The sequence below is a fragment of the Ambystoma mexicanum genome, chromosome 13 (genome assembly GCF_040938575.1).
Source record: "Ambystoma mexicanum isolate Mex_15411 chromosome 13, UKY_AmexF1_1, whole genome shotgun sequence".
Classification (NCBI taxonomy): domain Eukaryota; kingdom Metazoa; phylum Chordata; class Amphibia; order Caudata; family Ambystomatidae; genus Ambystoma; species Ambystoma mexicanum.
In genome coordinates this window covers 785,656,405-785,683,954 of record NC_090938.1, presented here as the reverse complement: position 1 = coordinate 785,683,954, position 27,550 = coordinate 785,656,405, and the positions used below count along the sequence as shown (strand labels likewise).

The 27,550-nt window shown below is 46.6% G+C and overlaps 1 protein-coding gene across 4 annotated transcripts in view; it reads right to left on the bottom strand.

Moving 5' to 3' along the window:
* The window catches only part of VWA7 (von Willebrand factor A domain containing 7), a 255,716-nt gene that overhangs the window by 145,482 nt on the left and 82,684 nt on the right, over positions 1–27,550 (bottom strand). The window contains exon 1 of one of the 4 annotated variants that reach the window (XM_069635144.1): positions 8,919–9,162. The exons of the other annotated variants lie outside the window; for them this stretch is intronic. The gene's annotated coding sequence lies outside the window, so the exon portion shown is untranslated. Of the gene's footprint in view, positions 1–8,918; positions 9,163–27,550 lie in introns of those variants that run through there. 4 annotated transcript variants of the gene reach the window in all.

Sequence of the window (27,550 nt, the reverse complement as noted above, 5' to 3'; positions counted from 1 at the left end):
TGCTTCATTGGTGGCGGTGGAAAGGGTCATGCACGCAACACCTGAGCTGCGTAGAATGGGAATAGATATTCGGGTCTCATCAGAAGGTGCACCCTTGGCTACTAGTTCCTCGTTGAGGGATAAAGTCAGAAGCAGCAACTTGGCCCTTACCTTTGTTCGGCCCAATTGCAGAAAATGGCTGACCATAGCCATCTTCAATCCAGCGTATGGCAACCAGCAAACGGAACTGCCTTATACTGATGTATGTCTACCGCCCCCACATGCTCCATGTTGTCCTGGAACACTCTGGGGTATACCTCTTTTACTTCCCATGCGGCTGGTATCCAGGCACTAACATCAGTGAAAATATTTCTCCTACAAGAAACTTGGCTTAAGCATGACACTATTATGGATGGCTACACTATTTTCATTAAAGCTGCTCAAACCAACCCTAGGGGACATCCGATGGGTGGCCTTTGCATCGGGGTACATGTCAGCATGGATGCTACACTGTTCAATATCTCTAACAAATCAGCGAACTTGATGGCAATAGTGATTGATAAGTTTCCCTACTCTGCATCTTGTACACTGATCCTCAATGTATATGAACCCATGGATGGCCGTGGGACGACGGCTCTCAGAAAGGATATTATAGCATTATTGGAAAGATGGAATAGGCTATATCCAGCTGGTGAAATCATTGTGGCTGGAGACTTTAATGCTCATTGTTCACTCCCTTGGGAATCTAATTTGCCAGAAATTGAATCAATGCTATTGGGGAAACGTTCAGTGATGACAAGCAAGCATGCACTTTACCTGATAAAATGGGGCGTGTGTAGGATGGGGAGACACCTTACTGTCATTTTCCTTGGAACCCCTAACTCCTACGGGGAAAGCTACGCTAATTGATAACATCACGAGGCAGGCTAGATCTAGTGCCTCCAGCCTTGATTGCATTTTTGCTTCTCACACTTTGTGTCGCCTCATAACCACATGGGAGATTGTATTTTCATCAATAACCGATCATGCTCAGTTAAAAGTCATTGTTAATACCTATCTGAATTAAAGAAATATTTCAGCACTAAGTAGGCCTTCTCTCAGCACACAGGGAAACCGCATTGTCTGGAAGGAGGCAAATTCTTAGAGCATCACTGATATTATGGAGACCTCCTCAGTAAATGCAGCAGTAGTTTACATAACTTGCTGCAGACAGCATGGTCGCCACACCATCAGCCCAGGAGAGCTATAATTCAGGACAGATGCAAGCAGCACTTATATGTGCATTTACGATAAGAAGCTTATCTTGCGTCATGACATTGCTCTCATTAAACGTAAGGGGTGCTATTCTTTCCGTAAACAAAAAGATGAAATTGCATTGTAGAGTCGGCATTAAAAAACTGGCTACATGAGCATAAAAGGAGTTTGAGGTTAGCAACCTGGAAGTTGGTGTACAAATTAGCCAAGACTAACGATTCACTGATGTTTTGGCATCTGTACAGGACACGCTTGACCGTTAACTCCACAGCAGACGTATGTGGGGTTATAGAGCAGCAATGGAGAGCCACTTGTCTGAGACTTATTGGGACCCAAAATCTCAGGTCACAACAAGTCCGACCACAAAATTGGGAGGGGACAAGTTATTGGAGTATGTGAACTCAAATCATCTTGTGCCCCTAGCCCTGATGGTCTTGCAAATGTCTTACTCAAAAAGCACCCCTTGTATTGGACGGAGATTGTAAATCTTATTTTTGCTGGGATCCTGCATGGAGGAGAAATTACAGGTTCCTGGTGATATTCCATCCTTATTCCAGTCTTTAAAAAGGGATCACATAACGATCCCCGCAACTATCGCCTACTCGCCATGCCGGATTGCAGCAGTAAGATTTTTGTCTCCATCCTTCTTGCGCAACTAGAGGAGTGGACATGTCACTTGCTACAGCCACAACAAATTGGGTTCCAGAGGGGCTGCTCAACAGCACAGGCTTGGCACTCCAGGTTTTATCTGTCAATGTAGTTAACGGAACAGATGGTGATATTTTGCTCTGCTTCGTGGACAACTAAACTGCGTTTGATTCTGTAATACGTGCCCGACTTTGGATTAAACTAGAGGCTTGGGGCATCGACCCGCAGCCCCTTTATTTCATTTGTCTCCTTTAAACGGAAACGACTGTACTAGGCGGCTCAATCAAGATGGCTGTACTACCCCACCTATGCCATCTAATATAGGACTAAAGCAGGGGTGCGTATTAGCACCCCTGCTTTTCAGCCTATATGTGGTGGACATGGGGCATACCCTAGCTCAGTCCTGTAACTATCCACCACCTTTAGGAGGAACTCCAACCACATGGATTGGCTACGCAGATTATACAGTGATCTTAGATTGTACACCATTGGGCCTACAATGCTCACTGGACGGCCTATCATTGTATGTTAAGAACAATATTCAAATCAATCTACAAAATAAACAAGATTTTGCAATTATATCAAGAGGGTAAAAAGCCACTGATGCATAATTGGTGGATAGATGGGGTTAAGCTTGAAGGAGTGAGCTCTTATCTTTATTTGGGCTGTCCTTTTCCTGGGAGCCCTTTTGGAATAGCATTTGGGAGGCCGTTACTGACCAAAGTACTACGCAAATGGCAAGTTCTGAAAATGCTTATTGGCAGAGTTGGGGGTAGATCCGTGGAAGGCTATTTGGAGGTGTATTGCAAGTCTGCTATTGCTTGCCTCCTATATGGCCTAGAAGCGAACCCCGGTGTAACTTCAGCTTGGCTAAATAAGATTGAGGGGAAACTCCTAAAATCTATGCTGGGTCTACCGCAAACCGTATCTGTTGAAGTGTTAAAAATTGAATTGGGGGTTCCTTCACTCTCGATGATATGGAAGTTGAAATTAATTAGGCTTCTGATGAATATCTTGGTAGCAAAGACTACTTCCTCTCCTACCGCACTATTGGCTTTGTTGTAAACTCATGGGACATTGAAACCGAATAACACTGCCTACACTCAGCTGACTAGGGTTGCAAAAGGGCATCCGTTGCATATTGATCTCCCTGTCATAGAAATGGCCTTTCCAGGCCTTTTGCTGGCTGAGTTAAATAAAAAGTCACTCAAATGGGACAGGGTCATGACTATGGAGACCTTATCTGGTCGGAAGCGCTATGCTGAGTACACCAGACAGAGTTTTGCTTGGAATCAGCCATGTAGTTATCTAGTGAAATATTGCAGGCTTACGCTGCAATGTTTCATTTTATATTTACGATTGACCATCTTCCCCGTGTGAGAGTACACCGGGGCGTGGACTCCGGAGCCACGAAAATGGCGGCTTTGTCGCATTTGCATGTGCAAGATAGAGTCCTGTAGGCATATACTCACAGGTTGCAACAAATGAACTGGATATTAACACAAGACCTATAATAGGGTCTGTGCAACGCATGGTGTGGGGTACATTTACCTGCCCCAACAGAAATTCCCTGCATCACAAAACTGCATTGCAGCAGTTACCCAAAAATGGCTGTGCTTTTGTCATGTGGGGCGAGATTTGAATACAGCCACCCCAAGAATGGCTGCATTTTATTATCATTCACGTGAATCCAGAGAAAACAACACACATTCAGAATGGCTGTGCATTGCTGTTCTGTCCATTAAACATTCCAGGCTGCACAGGCAAATTACCTGTATTCAAAACGGCATCGCACTGGTGCTAATTTCATTTCAAACATCACACAGTTTTGTTCTATTAAAACACGGCCCTGTCCGTGTATTTCATTTTGAACACCATCAAATAAAGCCATCCCTTCCAGAACGGCATTGTTTCATCAGTAAAGTCCATGAACAGCAAAAGAATTCTGCTTCAAGTCTGCATGGATTGGATTTTCTTTTTGAAATAAATCAACACATGCAAAGTACTTCAAAGGAAAGATGCTCTCTCTTGACTCGTGTCAATTGCCAAGAGACTATTTGCAGCATATGTTTAAGTCCAGAAACTGACCATCTCTTTTAAAAGCCTTTCTGAAGTTCAGGCAAAGGAAACTGCGGGCTACAGAAACCGCTTCTTGTGTAATCAACATGTAAACAAATGAACACGTGTAAATTCGTTTTTGCAAAAGCAAGAAAACTGCTCTTTGAAAGCTAAATGTTAAATAATACTGTGGCTCGCACAGAAACACAATTGTATATGGGGGTAGAAGGGCTGCAAAGTTATCTATATTATGTTTTTTCCCCCTAAAAAGGACTTCAACAGCCTGGCTGAGGCTAGGAATTCCTGTTAAACCAGTTTGCCTTAAAAGCTGATTTTGCACCTACCAGTGAATTAAGGCGGCAAGGGCATGTGATCTGTTCTCATGGGACTGACAGTGTGATAATTACAGGTTCTGCCAGTTTCATGGCAAGCTTGCCATTAAATACAATGGAGATGACTGGGCCCTGTGTTGTTGCCCCAGAGGTGTGATTTCCTTTCCATTCATGCCCAGTACCCACTGGAGGACTTCAAAGAGGAGTCATGGAAACCCTTGTGCAAGCTGACCCAGGGGAGACAATTTGGATTGTGGGGGTGGCAACACCGCCCACATCTTTGGAAAATCCACCTCATTGACATTGCAGAACATTTACACTTTAAGACATTTTTCCCAGCAATCTAAATAAGCAATAATATGATGTTTAACAGTTTTAATGTGATTTGTGGACAGCATAATAAGACTATGTGCATTTCTCTGGCACGTGGTGAATGGAAATGGAAGTAAAAATGTATTTCTGGGGGAAGCATAAATGGCACAGATATTAAACTTGGCGAACTATGCCAAATATTATTATGTGTAGGTGTAGCCATTTGCAGAATTTTAGATAATATGTTTCTCCTGAAAATGGTGAAATGATGCCCAAGGACGAGGCAACATCGCACAGAATTGTCGTTTGAATCGGCATATTCCTTGTGAAATATGGGATCTCTCTATCTGATTTTTATGTTGGTGACTATTGTAAATATGAGGTTTTTGTTCCATAACTTATTTTTGGTATAAAGTAACTGTGGTGAGACAAAGCAAGTCATAAAACGCACACACTTAAACTGATGTCACTTCCCCGGAAACCAATCAGCTCGGAGGGAGGTGGGAGGACTGATAGGCTGGCCTATCGTAGGATAGGACTAATTCTTGGGTGCTTCCGTCCATATTGTAAAATTCTATGATGTAACTCTGGCTATTTAAGGGGTAGACAGGGAGACACAGAGATATTCAACATTCAAAATTCACCCTTCAACATTCCAAGACTCCAGATCCAGGCAGAACCACCTATCCAGACCGAGGCATTCCCAATAATACAGGGAGAAAAGAGGAGAGGGAGCTGATCCCCTTTAGGAGAATCCAGTTACCAGACCCTTCGCCCAGCTGATTCATCCCGCTGTCCACAGTGACCAGACTTTGCCCAGCTGTTCCCAACAAGGAGAGGCCAGCAACCCAGTAACCAGATCTCGGGACCCTGCTTCCCGTGACCAGATCTTTGGCCCTGCCGTCTAGAGGCCCTGCTGGCTGTCCAAATTACCAAACTTAAGCTTGTCTTGTAAGTATCCCATCACCCAGTACCCAAAAACTGCATATCCCGATATTTTACCTTGCATCCTGTTCAAACCCCATTAAAATCCCATAAAAACCCTAGTCATTTCCCAAAGTGCCAGTATCCTCGGTTCACCTTTTTCCCTAGAAGAATCTGTGTTAGTCTATATCTGTTAGCATATTTCTTTTCTATTTCTTTCTTTTACCTGTGTAAGTCCCTACTATCATTTGGAATGAATCAATTAATTTCCCATTGAAAATTCATGTTCATTATTGTTGCCCTTCGAAAGTAACATTTTTTCGAGTGTTTTGACTAATTATAGCCTTAAAATATAGTCTCAGTCGAACTAATCATTGTGCTAACAAAACCGATTTTGCCTGTGTAGTTTGCTTTCTTTAAAATCTGTCTTGCATTTCCCATAGAAAAACCATATCATCATCCCATAAGAGTCATCCCTTCCCCTCAGCATTCTAGCTGTTCTATGTGTTTGTTTGCCATCCCAAAAACCGATTTCCGATTTTGATTGCTAAGCCCAAATTCTTAGCTGTTTGCCAGTTTAAATCCTGTGTGAAATAAGAAATTGCAATTCTGCAGCGTGTGATATTTGTTGCATTGTTTTCCTTCCCAAAATCGATCTTCTCACCTTTGTTCACATTGCTTCAGTGCCCTGCTCAGTAGCTTGTAAGCTTCCTTGCTTCTTAAGTACAGCCATACAAATTTCAGTCCTATCTATCCAACTGCAAATGTAAATTGACCTCTAAATAACCAGTGAAATCGGAGTATGCCATTTTGCTCATTTTGAGGAAAATCGATTCTTCCCTCTTCTTGCTGACTCCTTGCCACTGCTTTCCATCCACACAGAATCTAGTTAGCAGGTGTTTAGGGGGAGTGTGGCAGGGGGAGTGAGTAACCTATTTGCCATCTATGATTGTGAAGAAAAGTGATTTTGTTTCCATTTCTGTTTAAGGTTTCTGTAGATGATGTTAGAAAGTTGAATTAACTGTATTATAAAAATTGGCATCTATATTGCCACACTGTGGTGGCTGCTGCCCTAAATTTCGTTTTGCTCTGATTTTCATTTGAATTCTAAAAATAATATTTCTTTGTTACATACCAGCCTGGTTCATGGTCAATTGCGACACAGGGTGTTTGTTAAGGTGGGTCTGAGATGGGTTGGGTGCCTCTTCATGAAAGAATCTAGGGTTCAAATAATAAAAATAAAAAGGTGGTTTATTGTGCACCACCTTCAGTGTCAGTGACAGAAGTCCCGGGCTGGAGTGTGCCGTGCCATGAAATCCATTATAATGGGGGATATAAGTCTGACTAATTTTGGGCCACGGTATACTCAGCCGAGCCTTTGGCTGCCGTTGCTGCTGCCCATCATGTTTGGGAAATTGTCAGGCATAGATTGAATACGACCGATTCTGTGAGTGGTGGATCTTATAATTGCTATATTTGATTGAGGTTGTAGCCTTTGGTTAATTCACTCATTTACTATGCAAGAGTATTTATAAGTAGCACATTATGCAGGGTTTGAATTGAGTTGATGTGAACTGCCATGTAAGAGCATAACAGATGGTGTGAATTATATCCATTAAATGTTTTATTGTGCTATTGTAACACTATCTATTCTAATTTTAATAATGTGTCTGATTATTTCATCAATTATTTAATTATGGTGTGTTCTTTTGTAAATGTTGTTTTAAATGTGTAATTAAATACACATTTTTTTAAACGATCTTAGTTTATTAGGTTTTTTTATTGAGCCGTAGCCAGACCTAGCTTCATCGAAGTGAGATAATGAATCATGTATTATTAATTTGCTTTATACAAGTTATTTTACTCTTCTAATTAAATGTTTTCTTCAAGGTGGTATAATAACACATTTATCCACACTGCATTATGAATGAAGTGACCCACAGACGTTATCTGGCTCCTCCCAAGTAGATTGTGTTTATATTTTTAAAAGCTCTTCATGTTTAATTTTTTCAACATATTGGGCCACATTACGAGGTTGGAGGTAGTCATGGCGCTATTAGTGCCATGACTACCTCCAATACCGGTACCGTGTCCGTCCCCGTTCAATGGGGACTTACCAGTCTATTCCGACCTTTGCGGGACTGGTAAGTCCCCATTGAACAAGCCATTCCCCATTCCCATTTCAGCCCCCATAGGGCTCAATGGGAAGGGGGACGGTGCTAATAACGGTACCGCAAATTGCGGTACCATTATTAGCTCTGAAGTCCCTTAACGGGTCCGTTCCATAACGCCTGGTAAAACCAGTCGTGTTAAGGAAGGGACCCGCTAAGAGACCTTGTAGTAGGGCAGTAAGGGATTACCGGCATTGGTGCTCTTACCAGTGCCGGTAATCCCTTACCGGCCACCTCGTAATGAGGCCCATTAAAAAAGGATATGTTTATTGCACACGCACAACAATGCGTCTCTCATAGTCCTAAAATAAACACACTTTTCATGGATGTATAGAAATAGTCTGCTTTGCTTTTTGGCACACATCTGGGCCTTACCTGGAATTGCTTCACAATGTAAAAATATTGAAAATCGGGTCTGCGAAACTCAAAATATTCATCTTTTAAAATTATCATTCAGTCCTGAGAAGTAGGTGTAGATACACAAGAAATATGTGTTTGCATTGCATATGCATGCATACACACACACACACACAGAAGGACAGACTAAAAACATGCGGCCACGTGGTTAGAAAAGCATTTGTGTTACAGACATGCCCCGAGGATACCATCAACACATGCACACACACTAGCAACCAGGACATCTTCTGACATTTCTGCGGGTACAGATCACAAAAACAACCTGCATATCCCTGGCCACATGCACAACCACACACACGGGTCCATCACTGACAGACACAATCTCACTGACGGTATTGAGAAACGCTCACTCTATTAAACAACACAAACAGTAAATCAGAAACAGAGTCTTAGAAAGGAGGTGAATACGAAAAGTTAGGCTGTTCGTGCGTTGAAAATGCTTCTATAAGGGTAGTAGAAACGCTGAGTCTATACGAAGTCCGCCACACTACACCACTACTTCACAACCCTTGCTTGAAGTATTGGGTAGCTTAAAATGTAGTGCCAGGGTTCAAATGTGGGTGCTGAAGTCACGCGACTCAGTCCTTTCTGAGCTGGTGAGAGACCCTCGAGTAATAATAACACCTGCAATTCTCTTCAGGGAAGAGAGACATTTCACAGAGCGCTCTAAAAGTGTGTCTCGCAGCGTGTGCGCACCGTTCATTGACTGAAAGCGGCAATGTACCAGCTGCGCCCCACCCAAATCCCACCACAGAGTGTAAAATGTCAGGTGGGCATCCCCTCAGCAGGTGCCAGTGACGCCGCTCGCTCGCGCGCCCCCTACCTCGCGCGCGCGGCGCCGTCGTCGTCGCCGTCGTCGCGCGCCTCGGTCCGGCGGTTCCGTTGGCTGCGTCAGTCGGCGGTTGGTGGCGCTCCCCAGAACCTTCGCGAAGGTCGGCACCTGCGGCCGGGCGGGCCGTGCCTCGCGCGCGCGTCTCTTCTCCTCAGCGGCTTATCTCCCGTCGCCAGCCCAGCACACTGAATGCCTTTCAGCTTTATCGTTGAGGCGTGTGTGAATAGTGGAGGCCCCAGAGGGCGGCCGCCCCCCTCGCTCTGCTTAAAGAAAGCCGCGGGGCGTCTCGGCTCGACCGGGGGGAGGCGGGGGGCAGTAGCTGTCAGGCGCTTGACTTGGTTTTACAGAAGATTGCGGCAGAAAGAGCCCGGAGCGGACCCTGTGATGATATGTCGCCATCACCGTAAATCAATAGCTCGTAGATGGTGTTACTTTCATGACGGTGTGCGCATTGCATACATGAATATAGCGTATAACTGCTATTTATGGTTTATCATGACTAGCATTATTTAGTGCAGAGCTAGCTCAGGGTGGGTTTAGTTTAGTGTGGCAGCAGGCTGCAGCCACACCTTCGGGGCAGGACGGTTCATCGTATTTACGGGCCCGCTGTGAAGGGCACAGCGCAGGTAAATCCTGTTTCCGGCTCCTGAGGTGTGTACACAGCCTGCTGGATTCGGCTGGAATACCAGCTCTTTATCTGGACCCGAAAGTGCAGGTAAATCCTGTTTCCGGCTCCTGAGGTGTGTACACAGCCTGCTGGATTCGGCTGGAATACCAGCTCTTTCTCTGGACCAGAAAGCGCAGGTAAATCCAGTTTCCCGCTCCTTAGATGTGTACACGGCCTGCTGGATTCGGGCTGGAATACCAGCTCCATATCTGGACAAGAAAGCGCAGGTAAATCCTGTTTCTGGCTCCTGAGGAGTGTACACATCTGTTATAATCTATGATTGTAGTCAGTCATTTCTATGGAGTGAATGCGCGCGCCTATGGAGATGCATTCTATAACTTGGATGACGTGTGTGAGTGTTCTAAGGGAGTCGGTTGGTGAGTGCCCGCTGGGTGGGAAGCCGGTGTCTGTTCTCCACATGTTAATCTGTTTCTGGAGACATTAAAGGCTTACCTGCACGTCCGGACATCCATCATTACACTGGCGTCGAGGTTCGGGGCTGCTGTGGAGGGGGCAGCAGAGCTGGAGAAGACACCGCCCTCCGTTACTAATATCCCACCCGGCGGGCCGCTGTCCGTCGTCTGCTGGAGGTCCTGGGGTGGCAGCCTGGGGCAGAAGGTGATTAGTGCACTGGTGGTTGGGAGCGTTAGTTTGGTTTCAGAGTGTCAGGTGTGGCAGGCCTGTTCTCCGAGGGGCAGCTCGGAGTGGGGTTGGGGTTGGTGTCCTCGTAGGTTGGTCCTTTGTTGTTGGTGTAGGAAAAAATGGTGTGCTGAACTGGTGTTCTGTGTGTATCTTGTGATGGTGTTCTAGGTGGTTATTGGTTGGGCAACATGCAGTGTTTATGTTGCATATTTGTTTTTGGTTGTTGTTACGGGGCGAGTTGGTGGTGTACTGGTAAGGATCATACGTTTTTTTGGCACGTTGGTTTCTTCTCAGATTGTGGATTTCCAATTGCACCAATTGGATTGTGGGGTACACAATTTTCAGGAGTAGTGAGGGGGTGCACCTCATGGTGGCCACATGCTGTGCATTCTGTGTTAGTGGGCTTAGCCCGGCTTGAATTCTTGATTAATCAAAGGGGGGAGAAGTGTTATAATCTATGATTGTAGTCAGTCATTTCTATGGAGTGAATGCGCGCGCCTATGGAGATGCATTCTATAACTTGGATGACGTGTGTGAGTGTTCTAAGGGAGTCGGTTGGTGAGTGCCCGCTGGGTGGGAAGCCGGTGTCTGTTCTCCGTATGTTAATCTATATCTGGAGACGATAAAGACTAAAGACTTACTTGAATTTACCTGCATGTCCGGACATCCATCATTACAACATCCAGCTGGATTCAGGCTGGAATACCAGCTCTTTATCTGGACCAGAAAGCGCAGGTAAATACTGTTTCCCGCTCCTGAGTTGTGTACACATCCTGCTGGATTCAGGCTGGAATACCAGCTCTTTATCTGGACCCGAAAGCGTGGGTAAATCCTGTTTCCGGCTCCTGAGGTGTGTACACATCCTGCTGGATTCGGGCTGGAATACCAGCTCTTTATCTGGACCCGAAAGCGCAGGTAAATCCAGTTTCCCGCTCCTTAGATGTGTACACGGCCTGCTGGATTCGGGCTGGAATACCAGCTCCTTATCTGGACAAGAAAGCGCAGGTAAATCCTGTTACCGGCTCCTGAGGTGTGAACACATCCTGCTGGATTCAGGCTGGAATACCAGCTTTTTATCTGGACCCGAAAGCGCAGGTAAATCCTGTTTCCGGCTCCTGAGGTGTGTAAACATCCTGCTGGATTCACGCTGGACTACCAGCTCTTTATCTGGACCCGAAAGCGCAGGTAAATCCTGTTTCCGGCTCCTGAGGTGTGTACACATCCTGCTGAATTCAGGCTGGAATACCAGCTCTTTATCTGGACCCGAAAGCGCAGGTAAATCCTGTTTCCGGCTCCTGAGGTGTGTACACATCCTGCTGGATTCGGGCTGCAATACCAGCTCTTTATCTGGACCCGAAAGCGCAGGTAAATCCTGTTTCCGGCTCCTTAAGTGTGTACACATCCTGCTGGATTCGGGCTGGAATACCAGCTCTTTATCTGGACCAGAAAGCGCAGGTAAATCCAGTTTCCCGCTCCTTAGATGTGTACACGGCCTGCTGGATTCGGGCTGGAATACCAGCTCCTTATTTGGACAAGAAAGCGCAGGTAAATCCTGTTTCCGGCTCCTGAGGTGTGTACACATCCTGCTGGATTCGGGCTGGAATACCAGCTCCTTATCTGGACCCGAAAGCGCAGGTAAATCCAGTTTCCCACTCCTTAGATGTGTACACGGCCTGCTGGATTCGGGCTGGAATACCAGCTCCTTATCTGGACAAGAAAGCGCAGGTAAATCCTGTTTCCGGCTCCTGAGGTGTGTACACATCCTGCTGGATTCAGGCTGGAATACCAGCTCTTTATCTGGACCCGAAAGCGCAGGTAAATCCTGTTTCCGGCTCCTGAGGTGTGTACACATCCTGCTGGATTCAGGCTGGAATACCAGCTCTTTATCTGGACCCGAAAGCGCAGGTAAATCCTGTTTCCGGCTCCTGTGGTGTGTGCACATCCTGCTGGATTCAGGCTGGAATACCAGCTCTTTATCTGGACTCGAAAGCGCAGGTAAATCCTGTTTCCGGCTCCTGAGGTGTGTACACATCCTGCTGGATTCGGGCTGGAATACCAGCTCTTTATCTGGACCCGAAAGCGCAAGTAAATCCTGTCTTTCCGGCTTCTGAGGTGTGTACACATCCTGCTGGATTCGGGCTGGAATACCAGCTCTTTATCTGGACCAGAAAGCGCAGGTAAATCCAGTTTCCTGCTCCTTAGATGTGTACACGGCCTGCTGGATTCGGGCTGGAATACCAGCACCTTATCTGGACAAGAAAGCGCAGGTAAATCCTGTTTCCGGCTCCTGAGGTGTGTACACATCCTGCTGGATTCAGGCTGGAATACCAGCTCTTTATCTGGACCCGAAAGCGCAGGTAAATCCTGTTTCCGGCTCCTTAGGTGTGTACATATCCTGCTGGATTCGGGCTGGAATACCAGCTCTTTATCTGGACCAAAAAGCACAGGTAAATCCAGTTTCCCGCTCCTTAGATGTGTACATGGCCTGCTGGATTCGGGCTGGAATACCAGCTCCTTATTTGGACAAGAAAGCGCAGGTAAATCCTGTTTCCGGCTCCTGAGGTGTGTACACATCCTGCTGGATTCACGCTGGACTACCAGCTCTTTATCTGGACCCGAAAGCGCAGGTAAATCCTGTTTCCGGCTCCTGAGGTGTGTACACATCCTGCTTGATTCAGGCTGGAATACCAGCTCTTTATCTGGACCCGAAAGCGCAGGTAAATCCTGTTTCCGGCTCCTGAGGTGTGTACACATCCTGCTGGATTCGGGCTGCAATACCAGCTCTTTATCTGGACCCGAAAGCGCAGGTAAATCCTGTTTCCGGGTCCTTAGGTGTGTACACATCCTGCTGGATTCGGGCTGGAATACCAGCTCTTTATCTGGACCAGAAAGCGCAGGTAAATCCAGTTTCCCGCTCCTTAGATGTGTACACGGCCTGCTGGATTCGGGCTGGAATACCAGCTCCTTATTTGGACAAGAAAGCGCAGGTAAATCCTGTTTCCTGCTGCTGAGGTGTGTACACATCCTGCTGGATTCGGGCTGGAATACCAGCTCCTTATCTGGACCCGAAAGCGCAGGTAAATCCTGTTTCCGGCTCCTGAGGTGTGTACACATCCTGCTGGATTCAGGCTGGAATACCAGCTCTTTATCTGGACCCGAAAGCGCAGGTAAATCCTGTTTCCGGCTCCTGTGGTGTGTACACATCCTGCTGGATTCGGGCTGGAATACCAGCTCTTTATCTGGACTCGAAAGCGCAGGTAAATCCTGTTTCCGGCTCCTGAGGTGTGTACACATCCTGCTGGATTCGGGCTGGAATACCAGCTCTTTATCTGGACTCGAAAGCGCAGGTAAATCCTGTTTCCGGCTCCTGAGGTGTGTACACATCCTGCTGGATTCGGGCTGGAATACCAGCTCTTTATCTGGACCCGAAAGCGCAAGTAAATCCTGTCTTTCCGGCTCCTGAGGTGTGAACACATCCTGCTGGATTCGGGCTGGAATACCAGCTCTTTATCTGGACCAGAAAGCGCAGGTAAATCCAGTTTCCTGCTCCTTAGATGTGTACACGGCCTGCTGGATTCGGGCTGGAATACCAGCACCTTATCTGGACAAGAAAGCGCAGGTAAATCCTGTTTCCGGCTCCTGAGGTGTGTACACATCCTGCTGGATTCAGGCTGGAATACCAGCTCTTTATCTGGACCCGAAAGCGCAGGTAAATCCAGTTTCCCGCTCCTTAGATGTGTACACGGCCTGCTGGATTCGGGCTGGGATACCAGCTCTTTATCTGGACCAGAAAGCGCAGGTAAATACTGTTCCCGCTCCTGAGGTGTGTACACAGCCTGCTGGATTCGGCTGGAATACCAGCTCTTTATCTGGACCAGAAAGCGCAGGTAAATCCAGTTTCCCGCTCCTTAGATGTGTACACGGCCTGCTGGATTCGGGCTGGAATACCAGCTCTTTATCTGGACCAGAAAGCGCAGGTAAATCCTGTTCCCGCTCCTGAGGTGTGTGCTGGATTCGGGCTGGAATACCAGCTCGTTATCTGCGTCGCCGTTTCCGTTTGAGGGGAGGAATTATTACCGACGACAGCGGCAAGGGCTGGACATTTCCTTGGATCACTTTGCACTCTATAATGTTTCCCCTTCACGTCCCCCAGTGCCCTGCTTTCATGTTTCCTAGGCAGCAGAGGATTGGAGGCAACCCCATGGAGGCCTGTGATGTATGCCCCCCGCCTTTTGTCCCCTTTTCTTAGACTTTCGATTTTTTGTTAGATAAACAATACATGCTCGGGAGACGGGATCGTGGGAACGCAAAGCCCCGAGCAGGCCTCCTTTGCACGAGGCCCGGCAGTTAAACCACCGCCACACACAAAAAAACGACAAAGCACGACGCTTCGCCATATCGGTGTGTGGGGGGGGGGGGGGGGGGGGGCAGGGCCCTCCTGCCAAGAAAATGGGGTTGCTGTGTATGCTTGCAACTGTGACAGCTCAAAAAAAGTGTTACAAGCTGCTATATATACACTTATATTTAGCATTTATTTTTTAGTGCACCAGTCGCCGTTTTTGCACAGTATAATGGAACTCGTGTTATCTACAGCAGAAGGAGAAAGCGCTGAGTAAGCCCTGCAAAGATTGAGACTTATGAGCTGTACCTTGATGTAAATAGGTTCAGGACCTTTTGTAGCACAAATGGACATCTCTCCTCCCGCCCACCCTCTTGTACCTGCTCTCAGAAGCTGGACTGCATGTAGCACATTGTAAAACCTTATTAAATCGCAGATCTCAGGAACACAAATGTAACGCACTGTGCTTTTTAAGCACCTCCCTTTTTTATGGAGCTCACCCATAAAACTAGTCACGCATGGTGTTGCCCACCTCCTTAGTACTTAATGACTTGGAAATGACTGAATGCTTTATTAACATTGATGAGCTTTGACCTGCATACCCCTCAACTCACGCTTTTTGTGGGTGTCGCCCACCCTGCAAGTAGCTCTCACCAGCCAAGCTCCCTACCCACCCATATAACTAAATGGGATTTCACCCGCTAAAAATAAAGTCTGGTGTTTCTCACCCACCCTGGGGTGACAAAACGTTGAAAGCTATGGGCCTGTAAGTTACATGTAAAGCTCTGCTGGAATTGGTTAACTCATATCTTCGTAGATTGTGTGCCCATGCACGGTCACATTTACATGGTTTTCTTATCTAGTTGGGGTCGGGTGTTTCATCACATTTAAGTCAGTTGTTTTTATTTGTGGTTCAAAGCGGTTCCTTTGCCATGCTCTAGCCATTGGAAACTCAATCCCGACAGAGGCTCAACATGCCCCCACCCTCTTCTGGTTCTGCAAGGAAAACCCTGGAGCTCGAGAAACGCCTAAAAATGATAATATCCTTTATATTTCTGAACCAACTCGTATAAAAGGGAACACCCTTGACTGGGTGGGGAGCAGTAATATTTTATTGACGGAAATGATAACCACACCTTGTGTTTGGTTGGATAATTTCTCTATTGTATGTCCATTACAACTTCCACTGCTACCCAAAAAAACACAAACCTCTGTGTAAGGTCCAGAAGCAGAAATTACCGGACCATTACAGCAACTGATTTAGCAGACGGCATGGATGCATCAATGAATAAAACAGATGACCAAGACGATCCTGACACTCTTATAACTAAGGCTAATAAAGACATCACCTCGATGTTAGTCAGACTTGCCCCCCTGAAAGCTAGAAATATTAGAGATGCTCCAAATCGCCAGAAATGGTTTTCGCCAGCCTTCGCGCAATTAAAAGCCAGCAAGAGGCAGGCAGAGCATGCATGGTTGAAAGATAAAACTTCTGAAAATAAAAGCAGCATGGAAATCAAGGAAAAACAGTATAAAGACAAGATCACTGACGCACAATGTAGTTACTTTAATGATCAGATAAATCGGACGGGAAACCAAACAAAAGAACTTTTAAAACTTTTTAGATCTTGGGAAAAACCCAAAGCCCTACACCATTAAACCCACTAAGTACGATTGTACACAGGTCCAAAAAGCTTTTTCCGGCAAACTTCAATGCGCTCAAAATAAGATTAAGGAAGAGTTGGACAGGCAGAAACCTATCCCCATCATTGGTAAAGGTGGCGGTGGGCAAAAAAGTCCGAAGGAGGATAGTACGATGAATAATCTGGGAGACCAGGGCCTGATGTCACTTACCGAAGGGTTTGGTTTCTCTATGATGACTACTGCAGAAATACAAAATGTACTTAAAATGATGCATCCCACACGCTGTCCACCAGGAGTCCCATCCAAGATAATCTTAGAGCACAAAGAAATCTTTGCTCCATTCTTATGTAGATTTGTTAATGCCTCTTTTAAATCTTGTACTATTCCGCAAGTTATAAAAGATGGGGCGGTGACCCCACTTTAAAAGAAAAGTGGGTCTAGATCCAAATGATGCAGCAAATCTACGTCCTATCACAAACATGATGTTCGTTTTGAAGTTAGTTGATAAAGTAGCAACCATACATCTTATCTCCTATGGCAAGGGCTGGTATTTTACACAAGAAGCAGTCGGGTTTCCGATGCTTTCATGGCATGGAAAGTGCCGTAATAGATCTTCAGACCCACATACTGTCCATGTTGGCGAAGAGCAGATCGGGGCTGCTGGTTTTACTTGATTTGTCAGCAGCCTGCCTGATCAAAAAAGTCTGCTGGGCAGACTGGTCTCTGTGGGTGGTCTCTAAGAGGATGCGGTCAGATGGCTACAATCATTCTTAGAGGGTCGTAAATCGAGGGTTTTTTGAGGTGATACTTCATCTGAAGTAGAAACTATCACCTGTGGAGTCTCCCGGGGCATGTCTGTCCCCTCTGCTTTTTAATACATAATGTCCCTTGTGCTTAGAATTGGAAAAGTTGTGTCTCTTCTTTACGAATTATGCTGATGACTTTCAGTTGTCTGTAGAGATCAACGGAAATCACACAGTCGATCAGGGAAGGCTAAACCCATGCATATCAGATTATAAGAGACTTGATGTTGACCAATTGGCTGTTTAAATGCCACAAAGACAGAGTTAATGATATTTGGGTCACAAAATGCTAGAGCTACTTCCTCGGTTGGATTACTGTAATGCTCTTCTGAGTGGTGCCAACAAAGAAGATATTCAGAATTTACAGAATGTGTCAGTACGCATTGTTTACAAGATGGGCCGAAATGAACCAATATCTACAGCCCAGAGGGGGTTGCACTGGTTACCAGTCTCTGCAAGGATCTTGTTTAAACTGTTGACAGTATGTAATAAATGTATTTTTGGATCCACTCCACAGTATCTGAAAGAAAAGGTGACCATTTATCAACTGAAGGGAAACCTCCGATCCGCAAAGGCTTGCTGCCTTAAAGTAGATGATATAAAAAGGGCTCAGGGAAATGGCCGTGCATTCCCAGTTTTGGCGGCACAGGCCTGGAACAAGCTGCCGCAGGCTCTTCATACAGTGGAGAACCATTTGGTTTTCAGGAAATTGCTAAAGACCAGACTTTGAATAAACAGCCGTGACCCTGACTAATCCACCAAGATTTCCTTGTATGTGACAGCACCTAGATGCCCTAGGGCTTTTGGCGCTATAGAAATGTAATAACATAACATAGCAAAGTACAAACATGTGGTTCGTTTAACAATACCTGCCAGGCGAATAACAATCTGCCTTCCCCCCACCAAAAGTACTGTGCTACTGTATAAAATGCCAGGGCTGGTACTCTCAGTGTGAAGCACTATGCTACTCTCAAGCTATAAGCAATAAACTAAATATTGCTACAAATATCAATTGGCCTTACTGCATAGTTGGTATACCCGACAGCAGTCAATGAGACCCAGTTTTGTTTTGTCCTATCCCTAAGGAGGGAGCAGATTTTCTCAGGGTCACCAACTTCACATACACCAAGAATCAACAGAATTGTTCAGGTAATCTTTGTTGGTTTAATTATAGACCACATAGAAAATCTTGAATTATGACACGTACATTAGAATAAAGTGCATATTTTGTGGTGTTGGTTACTGATTGGGGGATAAGACACTCTTTCAATCATTGTAGAATGTGCATAAACAATCCTGATTATTTGAGTGAGTGAAATCCAAAAGTCTCTTAACTAGCTTTGCTGCCAGTATAGCGCACAATTTGCCTTTTGTTGGCAAACTTAAATATTTGTTTTCCCACGATGAGTAAGAGAATCAAGAATTCTCTGCATGAACAAAAAACAGCCAATAAAAGCTCTCCCTGTCATATCTTCACCTTCAAGGCCCCGGGCAAGGCTACATACCTTCAGTTTGGCAGCGGAGGCCACTTTTCAGACATCACCTCACAGTATTAATCAAACGGATGCTGTCTGCGCAGACATAACAATAACCCTTAGTTGATCTGGCCCAAAAATCCCTAATATAAAAAGATTGGAAAAAATACAGATGTGTGTAAAATACAGAAACAACCACCACAAGGAAAAGGACGAAATTTGTATGCACGCTCTACAAGAGCAAATTGAAACATAAAAATGACTTGTTTCCCACGGCAATATAAGTTATGTAGACCTTATTAAACTGTTTTTCAGATGCTGTTTTCACATTTGTTTGGATCGTAACCTCAAGGGCCAGCTGGGTGCTGTACAGCATATCCAAAACACACTTGATAAAATAAAACAGGCAGGGAGAAGCGACTCGGAGCACCACATTAATAATTGGTAGAATACACCTAATGAAAAGAAAACCATAAACAAGGAAAAAGATGAAGCAGAAAGGGTACGGTAGCAAACTGGTTTCTTCATGGCTGTTTTTTCAGGAGCTTAGAAAGCCAGAACATCAGTGGCACATTCGAGGTCTGGGGAGTTTCATAGCCAGGAGACAGCAGCACAAATGGGCAGATTACAAAAAGTCTTGTTTGAGTCTCAGAAATACCTGTCTGTACAACTCCCTGCTAAACAAACGGCAAGTCGTGCCCTTCCTGCCAATGAAAGTATCCGCCAGACTAGAAAGAGTCTAGTCCTGGGTTAGAGCAAAGAAGGTAGTGTACTTTGGGAAAGCCATTGTGGTGAGGCAATTTGGTCAAATGTCTTGGAGGGACGGGAGGGCGGGGGGAATAATCCAGTGTCAGCAGAGGCAAGAACAAAGTTAAGATGTCAGGCCTCGGTAACTATGATGAGTGATCCCAAGTGAAGACATGGGACCAACAAGACGGGACAGGAGGAGTGGAGGATTTTGAAAAATAGCAAGAATTCTGATTTTTGTGTATCAAATATGGCAACGTTCAGTGACATCCAGTCTTTTTCTCCACAGCAGTCCTTTAGGGGACGGAAGGATGTCATTTGTCAGCAACACCCTCAAAGCTTGGTGCCTTTGATGGAACACCAACCCACCCCCAGCTCCACATAATAACGTCATGTATAGGTCAGTGTGTGGAACACATCCATAGGGCATCCTGCAGAACATGACCCTGTAGCATCCATGTGATCTACCAACAGTCCGGAACAATGAGACCAAGGATGGCTTCATGTTTTTTGTGCCGTGATGGAAAAGAGTACTTTGTGGTCAACCATCTCAGAGGCCACAGAGTGGTCCAGAAGACTGAACTTTTCTCCACCTGCTCGGATCCATTATAGCTATGGTGTAATACCTGCAGGGTGTGCCAAGGCATCACTATAGCAGAACAGGTCAAGCTGTAGAAGGTTGTAGTTCGAGTTGGTGCAGCAGAGAAGAAACCTACATGCCCAGTAACAGTGATCAGCTGGAAATTATTCAGATCATCAGGATCCAAGGAACGGCCTTTTTAGAAGGGGGTAGGACATGTCCTACTTTGTCGGCAGCTGGCAAAAGGACAGAGGAAAGCATGTGATTAAACGATGGCCTTGGAAGAAGAGGAGAAATGGCTGTGGGCATATATTTTGTTACTGAAGCCAGAATACGATCATCCTTGAAGGTGCCTTCATAGCAACTAGGAGAGAGAGAGAACTTCTTGTGTAAAGGGGTAAGAGAGTCCCATACAGGGACAGATCCCAAATGTATCATGAAAATAACTTTGGTATTCATAGGGGGTTGGTTTTCCAGTCGCGCACACATTTTACTGACCTGTGAAGAATTAGCTAATTAGTGGAGGGATGGAGAGAGGGTGAAGGTGCAGTAATAAGGCTGTTCTTCTAGGAAGAGGTCCCATGGATGGTTGTGTGCTTCAGTAATTTGGGTGGAGAAATGTGAACACTTAGCAAGTCTTGTATAGCACACACGATAACCAACAATGCATATTTTTGTAATCCTTTGCAGTTGGTAGTTTTGAGCTACATTCGGACACCCAGTTAGGCTTGTCAAGAAACCCTTGCCCTTCTGTATTTGCCAAAACTGCTGGACAGGTGCTTGATGAAAACCCTGGGTCATCATTTTGCCTGCTTTTTGACCAAGACATTGGGCCTCATTCCGAGTATGGCGGTAAGGGATAGCGGCCACCGGTAACGAGACCGGTGGCGGTATTCCCTTACCGCCATACTCCGAGTTCCCTCTGCGCCCTCGCCCTTAACGCCTGCTTTGAGCAGGTGTTAAAGTCGAGGGCGCAAAGGGGCCTCCAAGCCAATAACGGTGACCGTAATGAACGGTCACCGTTATTTGCATCTTCCCCATTCCCATTGAGCCCTATGGGGGCTAGTTTGGGAATGGGGAAGAGCCTTGGTGAATGGGGAATTACCGCCCCGCCAACCTTGGAATGGGGCGGTGATTCCGCCATCCACCAAGGCGCTGCCGGTCCGGGTACGGCGTCAACCGAGGCGTTAATAGCGCCATTGGTTAGCGCCGTACTCGGAATGAGGCCCATACTCTTCTGGCATGAAGAAACAGTGGTGATCATAATGTTAAAAAGAAAGAAAATACCCGAGAATCTATTAGACCCATTAAACTAAAGCCCAATTTAATAAATCGTTAGGGAAGTTGATGGGATCTGTGGCAGATCACCAATTACAGATTTTGAGGAATTGGTTGAACTTGTACACTTTTTCAAACTCGGGAAGATGAACTAGACTGGTGGTGTTAATCATCCTTGGCTTTAGGAGTGTGGTTGATTACAGCAGTTTCAGCGCACCAGTCCTTTTGACTCTTTTAACATCACAATCAAACCATGCTTTTGGATTGTTTTCACCAGGTAGACGTTACTCAACTCGCACCCTCTGGATTCAGAACTTTCTATAAGCGCGCTGACCCATTGAGTGGCGTGCACCTTTCAAATCAGTTTCACAGCCCAGTCTATGCAGCATTCCTCAAGGGCCACGTCAGCACCAGGCTAAGCGTTTTCATGTTTTGGCTTTTCATATACATGCAAATGACTCAAACATTCTCTTCCACCGTGATTAAATATTAACAGCCGCAAGTACGTCTCCTGACTGCTGTAAATGCTTTGGAGATTAGAAAAAGTTCCTCAAATCCAAGCCATTATAAAGAAAATAAAGGCTATGATCTGCTTTTCTAGCAACATCTCGAATGATTCTTTGGCCTTCAGTGCTAGGAGTTTATCCACTGCCGCCTGATCATCTCAGGAACCGAGGATTATGGTGGCTAGCTATATTACATATTTGCTCAGACTGGCCTAATCGCATGGTCTTGATTTATGTTTGTGAGATATTACCACTCTCTCCCATACATCCTTAATTATTTCATCATTAAACACATTTGTATCATCAGACTTGTGTGATGTATTATACCCAGGGCTGTCGCAGTATACTGTAAAGAAATTGCAACATGTCCACAATTCACATTCAATTCAAGTGTTCATTTACTGCATAGGGTCCACATGTCAAATGATGCAGGCACTGTCTTTCAGTAGCGGCCTCTACTTTGTGGAGCTTGGAGCTGCAACTGATCACATCACATTTAGGAAGAATTTGACAATGCTGGGATATAATAGCACCATACAAGAGCTAATGCCATACCAGAAATATAGCGCAGTGGCAAATGTCTCTAGGCCTGGAATACACGGAAGACTCCAAAAATGTCCACTCACTTTGTAATGACAAACCAGATTAAGTGATTATAAAGCTGTCCTAATAAGTGATTGCACTGGGACTTGAGACTACTGTCATCACCATCTTGTCACCAAGAAACTCTGTGGCCGCTGCCGGCAACATTACCATCCTGCCACTCAGAAACACCGGTTTAGACCTCTGAAACATCACCTCCTGTGGAAAGTCTCTGCCTTCAGTCCTGTGACATCACTGGTAAAATCTGGTTCTCAGTAGCGTGTCGCATCCCATGTGAAAACGTCCTTTACGCTCTGTGTGATATCCAGTAATGTTCAGCTCTCAAGCCTGTGTGACTTTAACCACGTTGGTCTGGTGAGTGCTCCCAATCATATGCAGGGTTCGAAATTGTTGGTGCTACGTAGCTGTTGTTTCTACCGTAGGAGAGCCTGGTTAGCTTGAAAGCAATAGCTACCAAGAGTTGGTTTTGGTTCCCCAGGCCATCCAGTGCCTTACAGCCATGCATATGTGACATTAACTTTTGTTTGAGAAAGTTAATAAAGAAGAATTAGGACACATCTAACCATAATGGATGCAAAATTAAGGCGTGCATCTCATGTTGAAGTTAGATTTGCAGTGCGCTGTGGACTCACTCATGATTCCCCAGTGGTAGCTCCTGTCTAGTTGTGAATGCCTCAACACCCCGAAGCTGGATTCAGCTCCTGATGATCAGATCTTAATTTTGAACCCTTCGTATATGATGCCACTCTGACAGATCCTGGGCATCAGTCGGATGATACTCATTGTTGGGTGTCACTGGATTGAGACGCAAGAGTCACTGGGCCTCATTCCGAATTTGGAGCTAGCCATGGCGCTATTCGCGCCATGGCTGCTTCCAAAACCGGGTCCGGCACCGGTCTGGTTGAATGGGGACTTACCGGGACATTCCGACCTGTGCGGACCTGGTAAGTCCCCATTCAACCAACCATTCCCCATTCCAGCCCCCATAGGGCTCAATGGGAATGGGGAAGGCGCTAATTATGGGCCCGCGAATAGCAGGCCCGTAATTAGCGCCCTGGTCCCTTAGCGGGACCTGTAAAGGACGTGTGGTCAGACCACACATCCTTTGCGGTTCCTGCTAAGGGACCTCGGAATTGGGCGGTAAGGGTTTACCGGCACCGGTCTCCTTACCGGTGCCCGGTAACCCTTACCGCCCAACTCAGAATGACCCCCACTGTGTGGAATCGTACATGACTAGGTGTAACGCCTCACCAGATAATGGCACACAGGACTGACAGCATGGCATTTCGTTTTCTTTATTTGGATGTATTTACCTATTGGTGATACATGATAACGGAAATAAAAGTTTATGGTGCAATCCTCTACCAACTGCCTCTCATGAGAGAGGATAATATTAGTTGGCTGATCAGCGGTAGTTGGGGAAAATGAGATACATAAACCAGGGACAGGACAGATGATTGATAGTAACTTGGGGGACAGCATATGTGCAGTGTTCTAGATATAGTGGCGCTATGGACCTTGGTTTTTATGGGGGACTGATGAGCCAGGGAACCATAGCTGTTTCTTTGGTTGTATACTAATTGACCTTTTCACAATTGACCTCAGGAGAATTTACCTAATTTAGAAGGTCAATTAGGACATATATGCGGGGGAAACACCCCGCAGCCCCCCAACCCAAACCCTCCCACCCATTCCCATTATATTATTTATAATCCAAAAACAACCCAATACATGTATAAAATAACTAAAATAATATAAAGGTCAATTGTGTAAAAGGTCAATTAGGACCACTATAATTAGGTCAATTGTGCAAAAGGTCAATTGTAAAAGGTCAATTTGAGTAATACCGTTTCTTCTAGACTCAGAAGATGGAGCTTCAGTGACGATTTAAAAGAGTCACTTGTCATGGTATTTGAAAGTGGGGGGGTAATGCATTTCAGTGGTGAGGTGCAAGGAGGAAGAAGCAGCAACAGCGAAAGGATGTACGGTGGTCAGGGGACAGAGATTAAGAAGGGTGTTAGAGAGGAGGTTCAGTGGAAGAGAGTAGCAAGAGATCGTGTCAGCCAGCTGAGGGTTTGTCGAAGCCATGAATGGATTTGAAGACAAGCAGTTGAATTTAAAGAAGGACTGGTATCCCATAGAGCGCCGACTGCACTGCAGCAGTGTTAAGGAGAGGGGGGAAAGGAGAGATTACGCAGAGTGTGCATCGAAGGTGAGTACTTTGCTAAGCAGGGAGAAGGAACAGAGGATGAGGCCAAGGAGGAGCCAGGCGCAGTTGTCTAGGCATCTGAGTCTAGTGTTAACATGAGGATTTTGACTTGAGTGGTAAGCTAGGAGAGGGTGGAATTTACTGATGTTAAACGGGCTAATCATGGCATTGGTAGAGGTAGTAGTAATACAGTGGCGGAGATTCAGAAAGATCACTTGGGGAAAGGGGAACGCGTTCATGGTTAAATGGGAAATGCGCAATGTTGGGCATGAGGTAGAGGACGTTGGTCTAAGAAAGCGTTAAAGACAACACATCAAAGTGTCATCCAATGGTGAATTGCAGGAAGGTAATGCCTGAAGTGAGATCAGAAATGACAGTAGGGAAAAAGAAGATGTAAGTTTTGTCCAAATGAGGTTGGAGAACCAGAGGGGAGATGCGTTTCCAGATGGAGGGAGTGTAATGGTTGAAGATAAAGGAGCCTTGGGAACACAGAGTGGGAGGTAGATCAGACCCAAGATAACAGTGTTCTCTGAGATGGGAACGGTAAGATGGGAGAGATAGTGTCAACCCAGTCAATGGAGGTATCCTGGATACCAAGGGTCTGAAGGTTGAGTTGAGCCATAGTATTAGAGGCTGCAGATAAATCTAGAAGGATTACAATAGGGAGAGCAGAAGAAAACCAGAGGTGTAAGCAAGGGCAGTTTCTCTACATAAACAGCTGCAGAAACCAGACAGGAAGCCCGCGGGTCAAGGGCGTGGGGTGTTGGCGGCCCGCTGGGAACGCTGTTTGTCCCTGGAGGGACTCCTTACTGGTGGCCACGCCCCCCGTGTATTTCTCCCGCGACCCAAGCCCGGCAGGGTGAAGCCCGCGGGTCAAGGGCGCGGGGTGTTGGCGGCCCGCTGGGAACGCTGTTTGTCCCTGGAGGGACTCCTTACTGGTGGCCACGCCCCCCGTGTATTTCTCCCGCGACCCAAGCCCGGCAGGGTGAAGCCCGCGGGTCAAGGGCGCGGGGTGTTGGCGGCCCGCTTGGAACGCTGTTTGTCCCTGGAGGGACTCCTTACTGGTGGCCACGCCCCCCGTGTATTTCTCCCGCGACCCAAGCCCGGCAGGGTGAAGCCCGCGGGTCAAGGGCGCGAGGTGTTGGCAGCCTGCTGGGGTGTTCGCGGATCCGTGGGGGGGCTAGACAGACTGGCCTTCAACGATCTGTGCTGGACCGTGCCGAGGTGAAGGTTTGGCCTGCGGCGGGAGACCTGCCTGGTCCAGCTCGCAAATTCAGAAAATTGAGGACCACGTAAGTGCCACACGAAGCCACATAAGAGACAGTCATCAAGCAACCACAAATCCAACTGCTGCCAAGGGGGGACAGTGATCGTTGGCCATGACTCTCCTAAAGTCTCTAAGGTCCCTAAAGTCTCATGCTGTGCCAAGGAAAGCTCCCTCTGTTTTGCCCCTCCCCCCCCCCTTTTGGCCTCACGTCTGCTCCCCATGTTAACGGTCCTAAAACGGAACGCAAGGTACTGGTTGTCAGGAGGCAGCGTCAGCAGTTTCATACAGTTAAACCCCCTAACTCGGCCCTCCAGAACTCCGATGAGGTCGAGCTCCCCACACCTCAGCTCCCCACGATACCCAGCGCCTCAATTGGGACTTCTGTATCCGGCCAATCCTGTTTCGAGCAAGAGCAAGAGGGGGAACAAGAGAGGGAAACGGCCGGGACTGTAACATTGGAAAGCAGCTGTCCACCACTAAATCCTACCCCCGGAACCCCCAGCATGGGCCTCCTCCCAGTCCCTTGCCCTAACCCTGGCTCTTGCACAGAGGTGGGCCCGTCCAGCTCCACCCCTGTCTGCTCACTCAACGCGGGCAGCCTACATCTTTGCAGTCTTCCTATTGACATACCCCTGCTGAATATATCCTCTGACCATAGCAGTCTCTGGAGCGATTATTTGTCACCGTCAAGCCCTTCAGTCAGCTCGCATTCTCATCTATCCTTACTCGGGGCGCCGAAGCAACAACCTGATGACCCCAATTCTGCTGTAAAACCAGCCACTGACCCCTCAATTGGGGGTGATTTTACAGCCAGGGTGTGTAAATGTGTATGCATCCAAGTGTTGGCTGAGTTGGCAGTTATCAAAAATCTGCTCTCAGTCCTCATAGGAATGCAGGGGGAAAAGCAGTGCAAGGGGGAGCCCTGTAACATTCCAATAGCTCGCAAAGGGCCCATCGTCTCACCCCTGGCCCACCCCCTGGCACACCATCAGGAACAGGCCTCTGTGACACCCACGTTCACTGAACCTTGCTCTAGCATGGTGCTTGGGAATATATAAGCAGCCAAGGGTATAAACCCCAGTACTTGTGTCTGCCTAGAGTGTCCAATGGGGTGCCCCAATCTAAGGCAAAACCTACATCTCAGGAGGACACTGCACCAAGCAAATCGGGCCCAACACGCCTCATTCCTGGAGAGGGGAGAGCCTATGGCTCGCGGCGTAGAGAGAGGTTACCTCCACCCTATGTCCTAGGCCGGACCGGACAAGCTACTGTGTACCTGCATGGCGTACCCAGGTTGGAAAGGGACAGGAAGGAGTCAAGGGCTGCCCTCCTCAACAAAAGTTTACATTGGCTGCGGTCCGTAAGAGGCTGCTCTTTTGTGTCCAGGGAATCCTTGGCAGGGTGTCGCAGAATGCCAAGAGTGGACAATCAGCAGGGTGACATTGTGGAACTTGCATTTTGGGACCTGGGAGTGGCAAGGGTGGTCCTAGGACAATGTGGGGGGACTAGTTGGTCACCCAGGAGTGGTATTCTAATCAGTAGTCATCCTCTAATAGTCCTTGAGTGCCCCCCGAGGTTAACTATGAGACCCTTCCCCCTGTCTGGTGCTAACCTCACCCCTTTGGGTCGTCATTGGTCAGGCTCCTTGGGGGATAGGCCCTTGTAATGGGGGATTTCTTGATGATAATGGGGCTCCTAGTTTTACTTATTTTCCTCCTCAATGATTTTTGATGGGGTGCCCTCTGTTATCATCTCTTGGAATATTGAATGTAATTGTTTTTGTGTGATGCTTTTTTGTGTTTGATGGATTTTCTTCGGAATCCGAATAAACTTGTTGATTGATTGAAGAAACCAGACAGGCGA